Genomic DNA, 16,812 nt, shown 5'->3' on the forward strand with positions numbered 1-16,812 from the left:
AAGAGAGGCTAACAAAGGGACGAAGAGAAGCAGGCGAGGAGGACGAGGAAGGAAGGGGCCGGGGGTTTCAGTTAAATAGTGATTTCATCATGTGATTTCGGGGCCGGGGGTGTCTGTGGCAGCTCTAAAGCACACAACTTTTTACGAAGTGAAAATCAAATATTAAAAATGACAGGCCTTATAAGTGCGCTGAGTGAGCTCGGGTCACGGAGGGAGGGAGGCGCGGGCGGCTTGTCAGCTACTATCTGTCAGGGCGAATTAGAAACAATCAGGGCCGAGTGAAAGGGAAGGTGATTGTTATTAAGCGGCGGGGCCCTGCGAGCGGGCTCCCCAGATGTGGCCGTGCATATAAAAGAACAGGAAGCCGGCGGTTTAATTCAGGAAACTTGCCGAGGCGAGCGAGCAACGCCACAAAAGAGGAGAGGGAGGAAGGACAGAGGAAACGGGAGGAGGGGGGCACGGGGCTCCGAGCCGCTAATATGCTGGAAGTTACTTTGATAGCACGTCGGGCTTTTGTGGAAATTTGGAGGGGGGCCGTTTCCCTCCGTCTGCGCACGGGGAAGAAGCCGGGCGGCCCGCAGAGACGAGGAGACCCGCAGGTGAAAGCGAGTTCCCCGTCAGGCCGCTGCCCTCAAACTGCTCTGTGACAGACAGGAGGAGGTGGGGGCTGCACGCTCGGGTGGGGGGGTTTGAGTGACAGTGAGCGAGCAAGAAGCACAATGGCCGCTGTGACGGGCCGCCACGCTGCGTTTTACCAGCTGAATAAAGTAAAACTCTACAGGTTTCCAATACGTTCGATAAGCCGCTCTTACTCAGGGACAGTTCACAAACATCACTACTTGTTGTCTTTGATTCAGTCTCTGTTTTATGGACGCGCTGCTTCAGCTCCTCGCCGGGCGTGACGACCGTGCAGGCTGCTGCGAACGCGTTTAAACACAAAACATCAGCCTCCACCTTCCAGCAGGGAAACTACCTGTGCCAGTTTCAGAGTGACCTGTCGACGATCGGCCTTCAAACAGCTGGAAGCCACAGCTGTGTGCCACGGATGGTGTTTATAAACAATGTCTTTTTAATAAGAGTTTTTCCTTTATACACATAAACAAAAACAGAAGATTACAGGTGATCTGTACTTCTCGGAGATTTTGGTTGTACACTTAAAAAATATATAATGATAATTAAAATATTTCCCCAGATAACACAGTCCCTGCAAAATAATCCCACTCATTCCCACCCAGGTCACTGCCCTAGACCTGTACACTGTATTTCCACACCTGACAAAAGTGAATGCACCTGAAAAATTCTTATAGATTCTGAAATGCATGAAGGAAAGGATGCCACGTGCTTTGACATGTGAGTGAGTGTTTGATTTCTTCCAGTTTTAGACACGCCGTGAGGTCAGTGGGAGGGGCAGCGTCCCCCCACCTCAGTAGAATCGCCCTCCTGGCGTGCTGAGGATCTTTTAAAACGTGCCGTTCTGTATCCGTAATATTATTTTGTAGATTATTTTAGGACATTTTTAGGTTTGATTTACGAGCTGTGGAGTTTTATACATTATTATATTTATACTTTCTTTAAAATGTTCCAGATCACAGTAATAAGGTGCAGATGTATTTACAGTAATACAGTAAAAACAAAGCAGTCCTTTGTAAATTTACAGTGGAAATTTTTACAGTGCACAGCGGGGGCCCAATCATGGGCGCGAGCGGCTCGGAGACTCAAAGTCAAGTGGATCCATTGTGTCTCCGATAGTTTCACTTAACACTAGTTAGGTGAAATCAATGGGAAGTACAGGAGGAAATGAAGGAGGCTGTTAAGACGGCTTCTTTCATATAGTGCTTCTGTCTGGGAGCGTGAAGGGCTTTGATTTCTGTTTACTTTGTACTCGGGATATCGCAAGAAATTATCCCTCCCCTTAAGAGTCCCTGATCATCCAGTAGGTGGAAATAAAGCAGACTTGTTACACGCTCCCTCTCTCCCCCTCCTGTCGTCTTTATTGCGGTGATCAGTCGAACGCTCGCCTAACACGAGCCGTCTCTGGTTTCCACCTCCCGGGTTTTTCTACTCTGCTGCCACTGCTGATGTAGCGGAGGTTATGGTGTTAAACATGGAGCTGCTAAACGTTCCCCAAGGTAATAACAGTCGGTGTATGTACGGCGCCGTGCTCGCTCTACAGCAGCGGGAACTTTGTGCCAACTGTGGAAACGCAGAGAGGGAAGAAGTGACGGGTTCAAAGCAGCTTTTAGTCGCGTCGTCTGTTTAATTATACCTGCGATTCATATTTTTAAAACACACCTGTGAGTCTCTGTCAGCTGTCAGAGCGTTTGTAACGCCGGAGGAAGATCGGGGAGGTCGATCTGGCTCGGGAACAGCGTTAACGTGGATCTGTACGGGCAGAGCACGCACCCACACCTGCCTTATGTCACCTCCTCCAGCTCATGCTCCATGATCATCCCTCTGACCGGAGAGCCAGGAGATGAAAATGGATTCAGAGCCGATGGCTGTAGGGCAGGACTGTTCAACATTTTATACATGACCTCTCCTGTTCGTCATGTGACCACAGTGTAGATTGTTTTTATCTGGATGCTAGCCTTTTATTTCTTGGGATTGCATTTACGCTTCAAAAATCATAAAAGCTGCATTAGCATGATTCCACTGAGCACAGCTTGTAATTATCGTAAACTTTACTTCTGTACAAAGATGATTTTCTGCACTGATTCAGAAACCTTTGGAGATCCTGTCGGCTCCTGTGAGGGAAGCACAGAGATGCTAACTGCGTCGTCCCGGCAGGTCTGTCTATAGGGTGGAGTTACAGCATTTTGACCTCCTCAGATTCCATCTAACAATCACCATAAAACCATAAAGCGTGCTGAAAACGATTCGGTGTCCTTTTGTGGGCTTTAGAGAAGCGTGGCTGAAACGTGCCTCTGCGAGCATCCAGAGGAGGATGACGATGATAATGAGATTATTTATCTTCAGATTTCTCCAAGTAGTTTCTGCAAAACGTTACATTATTCCACTCTTCCTTCCTCCTCTTCCTCACCCTCCATGAGAAATGTGACTTGCTTAATAATGTGGAACAACCTCTTTAAGTAGGTTTCCTTTCAATTAAGATCATCCACCAAACTAATTAACAGCCCTGTCTCAGAGAGAAAGCAGCTATATGAAGACATATGAGAAATAAAAGAAGCACAAACTCAAATCTGAGCAGGCAGCTGACGGTACACGCCTGCTGGAGTGTAATGGACGGTGTGTTGTGTAGTAAATGTCGGGCGCGGGGCTTCAGATTCATCAGGTCGCTGAAATGATTCGACTAATCGATCTTGTTGGTGACTATTGGGTCTCTGAGCTGGGCAGGGATAGCTCAGTAGGTAAAGTGGTCGCCCCATGATCGGAAGGTCGGCGGTTCGAATCCACTTAACGGCTACCCTGAGGTACCCCTGAGCAAGGTACCGTCCCTACACACTGCTCCCCGGGCGCCTGCTTAGTGGGCTGCCCACTGCTTCACTGAGTGAATGGGTCAAATGCAGAGAAAAACAAGTAATTTCCCCATGGGGATCAATAAAGTATCCATTATTATTATTAAGCGGATGATGGGTTGGCTGAGTATCTTTCACATCGCCTCTGAAACACTGGCTGCTGACAGTCTGTGTTAGGAGGTCGGAGGGATGAGAGCGAGCTTTGTCCCTGTTTGGACCTTTTCTCATTCACACAGTCAGCAGTAGAAAACAACCGAGTGTGGGGTTAAAATAAGCACACTGAGCTGAGACAGACGTGCTCATCTGCCTTCTGATCAGAGCAAAGGTTTAAAAATGAAAACGGTGGAATAAAGAAGCACCAAATTCACATGAATCCAATCCCATGTTTCTGTAGGAACCCAAATCCAGGCCATGTCTAAGATTTCACAACGATTAGCAGGGAAGGATGAGCAGGGATATAGAGATGTACCAGAGCAGCATTAGCCATTAATCACCAAAGGTGGAGCGGCAGGGAGAGAGGGAGCCTTAAACACTGTCCTAGCATGACCCGGCCTGGGGCCGTGTGGTCCTCCAGGGGTCCGCCCACCTGTCGACACTCGGCACACACAGAACATGTGCTCCGTACCAGCTCATCGTCAAAATCGTTTCTGATATTTATGATGGAGCAGAGCGCAGAGTTTACATTTCTGACAGCTGGCGTTTAACTTCCTAATACTGCGTAATGCTACCCCTCTGCTTCTTCTACAGTGTTCATTTTGGTTCACTCTGCTTCTTTGTTCTGCACATCTCATCTTTTACCTGTAGTTTCAAATCTGGTTTCAGTATCTGTGGCTTACATGGGTCCCAGACGGAAAGAAGTAAAACATGAAGGCCTTCACAGATCACCTGTTTGGAATAATCAAAATCAACAATACAAACTACAAAACAGATGACAAAGCTTCATCCTTGTGTTCTCACCTCAAGCCTCATCTCCTTAGCTGAAGTCAGGGCTCTAGCACACCAATATCACTGATATTGTTGCAATTAATTATTGTCAGCAAATCAGACATCCAAGCCTCCGGACAGCTGACAACGAGCTGGCTAAACAACAGAGCCTAACGTTATGTCAGCTAATGTTAGGCTCAGGAGTCCAAACTTTCCAGCTGAAAAACTGTTTGATTACCTTCTCAGATCATATCAAAACTTATTCACTAAGAGTCCACCACTTCAAAGACAGTTTCACTTATGCCAGCTAACAGCACCTAACAGAGGCTAACAGTAGATAACAGTAACTAACAGCACCTAACAAAGGCTAACAGTAGCTAACAGCACATAACAGAGGCTAACAGCACATAACAGAGGCTAACCGTAGCTAACAGCACATAACAGAGGCTAACAGCACATAACAGAGGCTAACCGTAGCTAACAGCACATAACAGAGGCTAACAGCACATAACAGAGGCTAACCGTAGCTAACAGTAGCTAACAGTACATAACAGAGGCTAACAGCCCCTAACAGAGGCTAACAGAACCTAACAGAGGCTAACAGCACCTAACAGAGGCTAACAGCACATAACAGAGGCTAACCGTAGCTAACAGTAGCTAACAGTACATAACAGAGGCTAACAGCCCCTAACAGAGGCTAACAGCCCCTAACAGAGGCTAACAGCACCTAACAGAGGCTAACCATAGCTAACAGAGGCTAACAGTAGCCAACAGATGCTAACAGCCCCTAATAGAGGCCAACAGTAGCTAACAGAGGCCATCAGTAGCTAATGGGGGTTAACAGCAGTTCTTACGGACAGTAAAGTTCAGGATATCATCAACACCTCAGTACGGAGGTACATCTGGTAACCACTATTTCTCTTTTGCTCTTTTAGCGGGGTGTTTCCCTGCAGCTGATTTGTAGTCACCATCTTTATGAACTTCAGCAACTATTCACGTCACAAAAAAAAGCTATCATTAGCTAATGTAAAATTCTAGCTAATGCTATTATCTTTCTGAAATGGGTGTTTTTCTCCAGGTGCTCTGGGCTGATCAGAACACATGCTGGGTTCATGCTGTCCATGACATTTGTGCAGGACTAAAACCAATAAATAATAAGCACATGACTAAAAGTAAAAATACCAAACTATTCTTCAGAAACTGTGAGTGTGGCTGTGAGAGGAGGGTGCAGGGTCAGTCTCAGCCTGTCTGAGCAGATAAAAGTGGTTTTGCTCTTGTTTCCATGTGTGTGTGAGTGTGTGTGTAGCCTCATCTCACACACACAGATCACCGTGTTGGGAGGCAAAGTGAAACAGGGTGACCATAAAACCAAAATGGCCTTCACTTAGTGTTCCTGCACCCCCTCCCTCAGCCCGCTGCCTGCACCCATTCCTCTTTTTCTTTAATTTTTTTTATTTTTTTATTCTGTACTATGAATAAATTTACTCTGTCCCGGACATGAAAATGTCAAATACCTAAAATACACCTAGGCTAAATAGCATATTAATTTTTAATGCCTGCTCATCCTATGCTGCTATTCTCATATCAGGCCTGTCTGCCAACAGCTGTTGCTGGCTCTGTAGCTGGGAATTTATCATCCATCTAGCTAAAGGAGGGGACAGAGGGAGAGAATAAAAAAAGAGATGGGAGACATTGTTCGGGAGGCGAGGGGAGGGGGGAGGGACAGCTCTGTGTTTTCATGGATCCCTACCTGCATTTATATCACCCGCACCTCACAACTTTCTTCCTCTGATATACGAGTGGGATTCAATTACACTAATGCCAAACATAAATTGTTGGAGATTCGCTGCTTTTCCGCCTTTGCCGTGTGAGAAATAAGGAGCCGAGTGGTGACATTGACGCTGGAGGTAGTGACATTGGGGAGAGCGGCAGAGGGAGACGAGATGCACTGAAGCAATGTGCCAGTGTGGGTGTTGAATGCCACCCATGTGCGTTTTTAGGTGGCATGTGGTGGATGATTATCATAGATTATCACAATCCAGATTGTTACAAGTTCTGTCTGCGCACATAGCAGCAGTGTACTGTAGCTGTGTGACTGTGTGTGTGTGTGTGTGTGTGTGTGTGTGTGTTTTGGTTTAAGACTCGGGGCCTTTGGGGATAAGGCTATGGTGAGTGAATGACGAACAGTTGGAATGTGTGTGTGTGTCTTGTTCTTTTATCCTGACAGTGGGAGAAGTAAATACCGTACAGGAAGTGGAAAAGCTCCACGCTCAGGACATTTTGCTGCTGGCACACACATGCTACACTTGGCAGAGCAGCTCAGGTGTCTGCACAGGTATATCAGGTGTTTGAGCTTTTTCTTCATCTTTACTTTGGAAGCTAACCAGCGAGCGAGGTGGTCGTCATGTTAGTCAGCTGCCTCTCCTGGGAGCCTCTCGCTCGTCTTTAAGAATTCACTTTTATTTTCATAATTGCATACAAGCGCTCGCTGATACAGCAGCACGGGTCATATCTACTGACGTGTGTCAAAAGTAAAGATTTTAGACTTTTTAAAGGTTTCCCTGCATTATTAATTATCATTCTTATCAAACGTGATTAGAAAAATTATTGTTAAAAACCCTGTTGGGTGTTGGCTTCTACTGTCTCAGACTACAGTGCTGTCTGTCTGTTGTCTGTCTTTCTGTCTCTTGTCTGTCTCTTGTCTGTCTGTCTGTCTGTCTGTGTCTGTCTGTCTGTGGTCTGTCTGTCTGTTGTCTGTCTCTTGTCTGTCTGTCTCTGTTGTCTGTCTGTGGTCTGTCTGTGGTCTGTCTGTCAGTTGTCTGTCTGTTGTCTCTCTGTCTGTCTGTCTGTCTGTCTGTTGTCTGTCTGTCTCTGTTGTCTGTCTGTCTGTTGTCTGTCTGTTGTCTGTCTATTGTCTGTCTATTGTCTCTGTTGTCTCTCTGTCTGTCTGTCTGTCTGTCTGTCGTCTGTCTGTCTATCTGTTGTCTGTAGTCTGTCTGTTGTCTGTCTGTCTGTTGTCTGTCTGTCTGTTGTCTGTCTATTGTCTCTGTTGTCTGTCTGTCTATCTGTTGTCTGTAGTCTGTCTGTTGTCTGTCTGTCTGTTGTCTGTAGTCTGTCTGTCTGTTGTCTGTTGTCTGTAGTCTGTCTGTCTGTCTGTTGTCTGTCTGTCTGTTGTCTGTCTCTCTTGTCTGTCTGTCTGTCTGTTGTCTGTCTTTCTGTCTGTTGTCTGTCTGTTGTCTGTCTGTCTGTCTCTTGTCTGTCTTTGTTGTCTGTCTCTGTTGTCTGTCTGTGGTCTGTCTGTCAGTTGTCTGTCTGTTGTCTGTCTCTGTTGTCTGTCTGTTGTCTCTCTGTCTGTCTGTCTGTCGTCTGTCTGTCTATCTGTTGTCTGTAGTCTGTCTGTTGTCTGTCTGTCTGTTGTCTGTCTGTCTGTCTGTTGTCTGTTGTCTGTCTGTCTGTTGTCTGTCTCTCTTGTCTGTCTGTCTGTTGTCTGTCTTTCTGTCTGGTGTCTGTCTTTCTGTCTCTTGTCTGTCTGTCTGTTGTCTGTCTGTCTGTGTCTGTCTGTTGTCTGTCTGTCTGTTGTCTGTCTGTCTGTGTCTGTCTGTTGTCTGTCTCTGTTGTCTGTCTGTCTGTCTGTTGTCTGTCTGTTGTCTGTCTGTCTCTGTTGTCTGTCTGTCTGTCTCTTGTCTGTCTTTGTTGTCTGTCTGTTGTCTGTCTGTCTGTTGTCTGTCTGTCTGTCTCTGTTGTCTGTCTGTTGTCTGTCTGTCTCTGTTGTCTGTCTGTTGTCTGGCTGTCTCTGTTGTCTGTCTGTCTGTCTCTTGTCTGTCTTTGTTGTCTGTCTGTTGTCTGTCTCTTGTCTGTCTTTGTTGTCTGTCTGTGGTCTGTCTGTGGTCTGTCTGTCTGTTGTCTGTCTGTGTCTGTCTGTGGTCTGTCTCTGTTGTCTGTCTGTCTGTTGTCTGTCTGTGTCTGTCTGTGGTCTGTCTCTGTTGTCTGTCTGTCTGTTGTCTGTCTGTCTGTTGTCTGTCTGTCGTCTGTCTGTTGTCTGTCCGTCTGTTGTCTGTCTGTCTGTTGTCTCTCTGTCTGTCTGTCTGTTGTCTGTCTGTTGTCTGTCTTTCTGTCTGTTGTCTGTCTTTCTGTCTGTTGTCTGTCTGTCTGTTGTCTGTCTCTGTTGTCTGTCTGTTGTCTGTCTGTCTGTTGTCTGTGTGTCTGTTGTCTGTCTGTTGTCTGTGTGTCTGTCTGTTGTCTGTGTGTCTGTTGTCTGTCTGTTGTCTGTGTGTCTGTCTGTTGTCTGTTGTGTGTCTGTCGTCTGTCTGTTGTCTGTCTGTCTGTTGTCTGTGTGTCTGTTGTCTGTCTGTCTGTTGTCTGTCTGTTGTCTGTCTGTCTGTTGTCTGTCTGTCTTGCTGCTGACCCTGACTCCAGCAGGTAGACTCTGGATGTGCAGGTGGAGGGATTCACTCGTGCAGCAGTCGTGTTATTGAACCATGCGCGCGTACTTCCGTGACGGCAGAGCGTGACTGTGTGTGAACTCACCTTAATACACCACCTGCATACTGGTGTGCAATCTGTCTGTTAGGATGAAGAGGCCTCTGGCTGCCACTCCTCACTGACTACTGCTCACTGCGATGGCCACCTGCAGGGAGAAACAGAGGAGGTGATAATGAAATATAGACCTGAGGGATGAGAAGGAGCGCTGACAGCGATGTGGAGGAGGGGTCGATGTCAAGATGGAAATCTAACAAATTCAGTAAGCGCTGCTTCAGAGGTCAAGGGAACGCAGCAGAAAAAGGTTAAAGATGAAATCAAAGCTGGGGCGCTGCGGTGCCCGGAGGCGCAGCTGAAAATCTATCCCTCCAAGGCAAGGCCACCGCTGACGCGAGGCAGACAAGAAGCTAAATACTGCACGCCACTCGGGGATCTTTCATTTTCAACCGATCAATAAGGGCTTATATTTATCAGGGCCTCGGAGCAGCTGCCACGTCTGACAACCTCCACTTCATTTCTGCACTCCTTTTTTCCTGCAACTCCTCCTCTTCTCCTCCTCCTCCTCCTCCTCACCCTCACACGCTAAATTGAGACCCATCGACCATGAAAAGGGGCAGAGACCCTGGATTGCCATTAACCCCCCTTGTGTCACTAGGCTGCCTAACACACACACACACACACACACACACACACACACACACACACACACACACACACACACACACGCCCTGGAGATACAATCGTGCTCTGCCTCCCCCATCTTTGAAGAAACATGCCTTATCATTATGGCCTTGGCAGAGACACCAGCACCAGTGTCTTTTGTTTCTCAAGCTGCCCATGCCACCCAAACACACACACACACACACACACACACACACACACACACACACACACACACACACACACACACACACACCCCTCTCACTTTTCATTTCTCTACATCTGTTTTTCCCTCAAATTTACTTCAAATAAGAGCAAACGCCGGCTCTGGAACGCCTCCTATAAATCCGAGGAGCGTTACGAAGACGGGGTTTAGGGGTCTGAGTTAAAATAACTGGCTGTCTAATCATCTGCACAACAATATTTGCTGTGAGGCATTCTAAATAGATTATCGCTAGTCCATCTGTGTCATCATTGATTTATAAGGCATTAAGCTGCTCGGGGAAGAGATAGGGCCTCGCCTTCTCTGCTGTTAAAGGCGCTTCTTGTCAAAATCAGGGGCATGGCAACGGAACAACCATGGCACCCGTCTAACCTCCCCTTTAATCGCGAGGCGAGAGGAAGTGAAAATAGGACGGGCGTATCTGTGTTTTTTCTTTTTTCTCCAAAAAGGGAAGTATGAATCCAAATTTTCAGCATCTCTTTTTGTTTGGCGATACAAAGAGACGGGAGGAGGGGAGGAAGTAGAGGGGGAAAGGAGAGAGAAACAAACACACACACACACAGAAAGAAAAAAAAACAAGGGACATCATTAACATATGAATGCTATATGCAAATGGTAGGGAGAGAGCAGATGTTGTTGCATTTAATTGACCTATATGTGAATTGTATCCAAACCTTTCAGTGTGTTTCTGGGCCCGCCGAGTACAGTTTTACTGGCTTTCGAGCACTCTGCAGACGAGCTGCGATTTTATCAGCGTTTAAACATCAAGAGGAAGACGACTGAACAGAAACCAAGGAAAACAACTTCTTCTGCTGTGTGTTTTGTGTCCCTAACAGGTGGGTGAGGGCAGAGACTGACTCCGTTTGAAGAGGCTCTGCAGATATCAGGGATTCCTTCCAGACTACCGAGTAGCCTCAGCTCAATAAGAGTCTGACCGACACACAACAAAAACTATTGATGTGATTCAAAAATCATATCATGATGACATCACAGAGCTCAGACCTGAGAGGTCAAATCTACAAATGTGTTTTTGATCGGGAGGTAAAATTAAAGAAACCGAACGTTTCAGCCACAGAGTCTCGTTTATTTATCGTTTATTCTTAAAGCTGTTCACAGGAAAATGTTTCTGTTCATCAACAAGCACACCGTTCTTCATCGCCATCGTCTTCATCACTCACTTTGTGCATTTGCAGCTGCAAACATCAATCTGACCACTCCCCCCCAACACACACACGGTTATAGACTAAATAGACTAAAGCAGGCAACAGTAGATAAAACAGTGTAAATCTGACACTGGAGCTTTATGGCTGTGGGAAGCAGACCCTCTATTGACTTTCCTCCACTGAGAGCCATAAAAACATTAATCATATTTTCCAGGAGTGGACTTACAGATATGTGCACACACGTTTACTGAAAGCTGCGTTTTTATGCTTCGTACTGTGAGGAGATGTTCCCGGGTAAGACCTGCTGTTTGGGTTTGCTGCATCATGCACAGCTTCGTTACTGTAATATTACAGATGCTGTACGCAGAATTACACACAGTGTAAATACCCAGTATGGCTGCTGCCGAACACACCACTGCGAGGCTCGTCTTTCTAAACTCTGCCTCGGAGCAGCTACATGATAGAATATATATATGATGATATTATACGCAGTGATACTTCCCTCCCACTGCGCTGGTGTCACATTTAATACCCACCAGCTTCTAAACCCAAACCTCTAAAGGCTGGATGGCTTTGGGAGACGTGACAGAGGGCATCGGTTCACGGTGGATTCAGTTATTTAGATAAACAATTAAATAAGAGATCTTTTTTTCTTTTTTACAACATTCCCACAGAAAAGAGACATTTTCCATGAATTGAGGGAAACTTTGTGTTTTATAATTGCAGCGCAGTCTGAGCCGGCACAATGTTTTCTGTAATTTTGCACTTTTATTTCTTACAGTTTAAGTCAAAGATGGTTTCCTTACTTTACTTTAAACCTCGTTACACTGGCAGGAGGGGCTTTCACCGGTCCGGCCCACCTAAAACCAAAGTGGGCCATATGTGGCCCACGATGTCTCAGATCAATCCTGTCCTCGCAGGACGCTCACGCTGGCTTCCTGTCTGCAGCAATGAACGCCATCAAACAGGTCAGCCACGCTTCTATTCGTGGCGAGAAGTTTCACTGGTTACTAGCACGTTTGGCTGCGCTGGCTGTAGATGGGAGCTGAGTGAAAGAAATGACCAAGGAGCCCGTTCTGCCCTGTGACGGGGCTCAGACCACCGAGGCCTCTGCCTGCATGAATTACCGGCAGAGGCTCAGCGGTATCCAGTGACGAGCCGGCGTGTAACCTGCCAAGGCCCGCGGAGAAAGCCGACACATGTTCAGCCTCTCGGAGCTGCTCAAACTTGATTTCCTGCTGCAGGTGGAAACTCGAGCAGAGCGAGGAGGTGAGGGAGAGTCACGCCTTCCACACGGAGACGTCTGCCTGGGCGAGCCATGAAAAACACACATGCTATTTTCATCTGCGGCCTCCACCTTTCTTTTATTTTTCTATTTCCCTGCTCCTGCCTCCCTTTCTTCCCCTCTTGCACCAGCAGCCCCTCCCACTCTCCAAGCACACACACACAAATTCTTTGGAATGTCATTAAATTGCATTAAATAGCCTTTTGTCCAGGGGCAAGGACCACCCGATATATGATAATACATTAAGGCCCCAGTGCAGCAGCCACTGAGCCGAGACCATCTTAAGAACATGCACGTTGTGTGTGTGTGTGTGTGTGTGTGTGTGTGTGCGTGCCATGCTAAAGAGCGGACGGCAGCGTGTGGAGGAGAAAAAAGGTGGAGCAGGGAGGATGGAGGGAGAGGAGGTGGCTGGCTGCGCATGTGGCTCTCTAACAACTGTGACACATACTAATAGAAACATACCTAATAAATTACAAGCTTTCAGAGGCTGGCAAGCTGACATTTTCTCTGTGCGCGGGACAATTTCATATCTGCGGCGCAAAGTCGAGAGCCCGCTGGACCAAATTGCATCACACAGAGATGCCAGAGGATTAGCATAAAAATTAACACTTAAATTTCAGCTTATTGTCAAGCCGACTCCTGCACCGGCTGCCTCACAACAATCAATTCCTCTTAGAAATCTGATTAGATTCCATGACGCTTATTATCCCAGTCATGTCTGCATGCCCCACTTACTACACTGCTGGCATAGCAGAGCACGGCTGCCACCGGTGCCCGCACCATTTGTTTAAATGGAGTTAATTAGAGAATAAATCTAAAGGTGTGGCATTTCTTTGACACGCGATGCTTCATTCTCTGTCTGCTCGCCCGTTTCACGTCTTCGGTCGGTCCGCCCAAACTCCTCCAGTTCCTCGCCACGGCGGATGGTCAAACAGGAAGTGCGAGCGGTTATTGTTCACAGTTTCCCTCCCTTTCTAAAGAAGAATGAGCTCAGAATGGACGTATTTACATTACAATCTCGCTGATTTGCCTTATTTATAAATGCCACCGTGGTTTTCTCATCATTTCCACCCCCCCACACCCCCCGACTCCACTCCAAATGAACTTCACATTTTTTTAATGTTTACAGCAGCGGAGGAAAATTTTTTTAAAAAAAATTCTCATCTCATGAAGCTGTCGCAATGAAATATTTGTCAATATCCCTTTCTGTTGAAGCACATTGCACAAGTATGCACTAAAAGCAGCGCGCACATTGGGTGGCTTTGCAAAGACTCTTGATTGTTTAGACAAATGGCATTTCATCGCATCCAGATGTCTTTAAGCTGTGCTCAACCGCCATCGCTGCTCCGCGAGGCGCAGGCTGGATGTATACAAACATCTCCTCATAACTGCATTCCTCATCTGGGCCTGCGAGCGTCACGGCCTCGTCACCGGGCGCAGCTAGCATTTCATATTTCTGGTTTTTAAGGCCGTCTTCACTCAGGCCAGCGACAGAGGGGAGCGGGGTGCGCCCCGGCCGAGTCGGGCCTTATAACACGACGGCGCTACAAAGGGCCCGAATAAAGACGCCCACAGGGCTGAGAGAGGGAGCGAGGGGAGAGGGAGAAGGAACAAATCGTCTGATGTTCTAAGTGGATAACAACAGCTCCTGCTATGCAGCGGCGGAGGCGCAGAATAATTTAAACCAGCTCCCCGGCCGCCCCCCCTCCTCTCCTGGCCACCGCTCTATTCTTATGTTAACACGGCTAAAGCGGAGTGGGCCACCCAGCAGCACGGAGCAGAAACTTAAGTCCACACTTGAGGAAAAATAATCTCGCTGGCTCTCTGCGAGCACTGAAACTTCCACACGGAGCCGCGGCGCTCCGGACGGGAAGGCCGAGCACGCCCGTGCATTGAGAGCGTATTGCTTTCCAGGCCTGGAAGAATAATAAACGCGCCGCTTAACTCGGCTGTTTTGCCTCTCGGTTAATGCCAGGCGGCGGCGGCGGGGAGCGAGCTGGGGGGGTTCGTAAGTCTGTAAATGCAGAATAAACACGCTCTCTTTGTTGATCGTGGAGCTGCGTTGTGCTTTTTCTTTCTCGTCTTTGTCTGACGAGCTCGCTCCCTCCTCGAGCCGCCGTCGTGTTTGGTCTCCAAACAGCACATGTGAGGTGCACACCTCGCTGATATTTTATAGGTTCAAATCCCCGGGAATGGGAGGGGGGTGCTCATATTTTATACTGGCGGTTTATTTTAACGGGGGCTTGTAATTAACGCAGCATGTCCTCTATCTCCCAGTCATCTATGCCAAGGCCTTTATTTAAACAACTTTATTGTGAAATGTTTGCGTTCTCAGCGTTCGGCCGGGGCCCACACACAGAATATTATTTCATACTTCAAGGAGAGGGTAGGGGCTGGCGGAGGGGGGCTTGGAAGAGTTTACGCTCTGAGCAGTTATTGTTTTTGATTACAGCGAGACTCTTTTTAAAAAGGATCGGGCCCAGGGACCGAAGATGTGAGAAGCTGAGGGAGAACCTGTTTACAGAAGGAGTGTGCGAACCTGAAGCTGTGCTCGGGCCAAATGTACAATCTCAGCATGATTTATGGGAGTAAGATCAGAGTATTTATGTCCCGACGAGAGCACTTGTTTAATGCCACTGCTCGGGGGCTTCTTCCTGGAGAGCCTGTTTGTGTTCTTGTGGGGTTTAATGGAATCTGATGGGGAGATCGAGTGTTTACGTTTGGCCAAAATGACCCAGAGTTAGCACATCTACACATTTCTTACAGATCAGACCGGGAGATGCCGAGACCCGCGTGCGTCAGTATTGTAGGCCGTACAGAAAAAATGGCCGTCGTCACCGTGACGTCACCGCATCGGTTAACTGGTGGCTCTCTTCCACAGGACGTCTTTTGTCCCAGGGAGGCCTGCAGGAACGAGTAGCCCGAACGCCTTCGTTCCCCTCCAGACGCCCAGGGTGGAGCCGTTCACTCCTCCACAGCTTTCAAAACACGCCTCTTACGTCTAAATTCAGCCCTCCGCTCTTTGGAAACGTGGGTTTTGGCCGTGCGGCTCGAGTCCGTGCTTACCTTCTCGTGCACGTTTTATTTAAAGTGTTGCTCTTAAAAAAACAAACCTTAAAAGTGCATTAAGGCCCGTTCAGGTTCCATAATGGGTTTTAAAGTGAGAATGAAACCCATGTGATAACATACATTAAACACACAACAGTCTGGCTGAGCGTTAAAATATTTCTGATTCAATTCTTTGACCTTCATAAAACACTCACAGCAGATATTCTATTCATATCATCTAATAATAGAGCATCCATGCCTATAATACAATATCGTGCAGGCCTTGCAGTGCCAGTGCATTAGCATGCCTGCTGGCCAGCAGATCAGATGGATCACAGATTGCCTTGGGGATGCTAAGTTTAGTGTCTTCTGCTTTTAGCACGGCGAGGAGATTGACAGGAAAAACCTGCGAGAGAGAACGATTCACGACAAAGGTGGCGAGCGAGGAAAGCTGCTCGGCTGCTGCCTGCTGAGCCGCCGCCGAACACTCGGGCAAGTGGATTTCAAGAGAGAGTCGGAGCAACTGATGCTGTGGGCACCGCTGCGTGCGAAGACTTTGCACCGCGGCCGGCTCCACGCACACACTCGAGGACTGAAGGCTGAGAGACCCACTTCACTCGTCACACCTTAACCTTATTTCATCAGGCCAACGTGTCTGGCTTCGGGCTCGGAGCGGTGGTTGCTCGCTCACAGACTGCAGAGGTTACTCATGACTGTGTCATGACTTTGACTTTATTTGCATAAACAAGAAGAAAGATGGAGATGAAGAATGATCTGAGAACCTGTATCCTGCTGTCACGTGGAAAACATGTGCAGCTAAAGTGCTTCTGTTTCATGATCTTCCTCCCCCACCTCCTCCTCCCCTCCCCCACACAGAGAGGAGAGCCTATAAGGGGATAAAGTGAGATGTAGACACTTCTTTAGCCCAGCGGAGGCCAAACAGATCGAAGGCGGCGAGCACCTGGCTGCTGTCCTCTGCCTCCTTTTCCTTACCACCTTTCCTTCTCCTGTTCACTTACACTCATCGTCTCTGTTTCATTTCAAACGTGCACCTTTTTTGACCAAATCAAGCACTCGTCTGGCTGCGTGTGGATAAAAACAACCACAAAAGCTCACATAAATCCAGATTTTCTACCGCTGCGCTCTAAAACAAACAGCACAGAAGGAAAATTGCTGCGCTGCAGAAAAATGATCTGTTTTTTAAAGTTGCGCTGCTTCACCGACTGTTTAAAGGCACAACTTGCACACAAACACGTTCCCGAGAGCTCTCGAGCCCCTCGAGCCGGGGCGGTGGCCGCTCGCCGGAGCTCCATCGATCCTACCTGGATCCGCCAAACTCTCCACCATGTCATTCAAACCCTTTCAATTTTTAATCACCAGCTCAGAACCTGCACTGTCTAACACACACAGAGTGGCTGGTACACAAGTCCACACTCTTACCACCCACAGTACTTCAAACACTCTTATCCCTCCACACACACACACACACACACACACACACACACACACACACACACACACACACGCACACACACACACACACACACACACACA

At 47.7% G+C, this 16,812-nt stretch overlaps 1 protein-coding gene across 5 annotated transcripts in view; it reads right to left on the minus strand.

The window, feature by feature from the left end:
* The window catches only part of znf536 (zinc finger protein 536), a 205,790-nt gene that overhangs the window by 128,188 nt on the left and 60,790 nt on the right, over positions 1 to 16,812 (minus strand). For all 5 annotated transcript variants that reach the window (XM_085270050.1, XM_085270141.1, XM_085270211.1 and 2 more), the window contains one exon: positions 8,928 to 9,027. The gene's annotated coding sequence lies outside the window, so the exon portion shown is untranslated. The remainder of the gene's footprint in view (positions 1 to 8,927; positions 9,028 to 16,812) is intronic.

Source organism: Mchenga conophoros, linkage group LG1, assembly GCF_057382185.1.
Source record: "Mchenga conophoros isolate Kocher_MC1m ecotype Shallow Benthic linkage group LG1, M_conophoros_male_GT1.1, whole genome shotgun sequence".
In the NCBI taxonomy this organism is placed as follows: Eukaryota; Metazoa; Chordata; class Actinopteri; order Cichliformes; family Cichlidae; genus Mchenga; species Mchenga conophoros.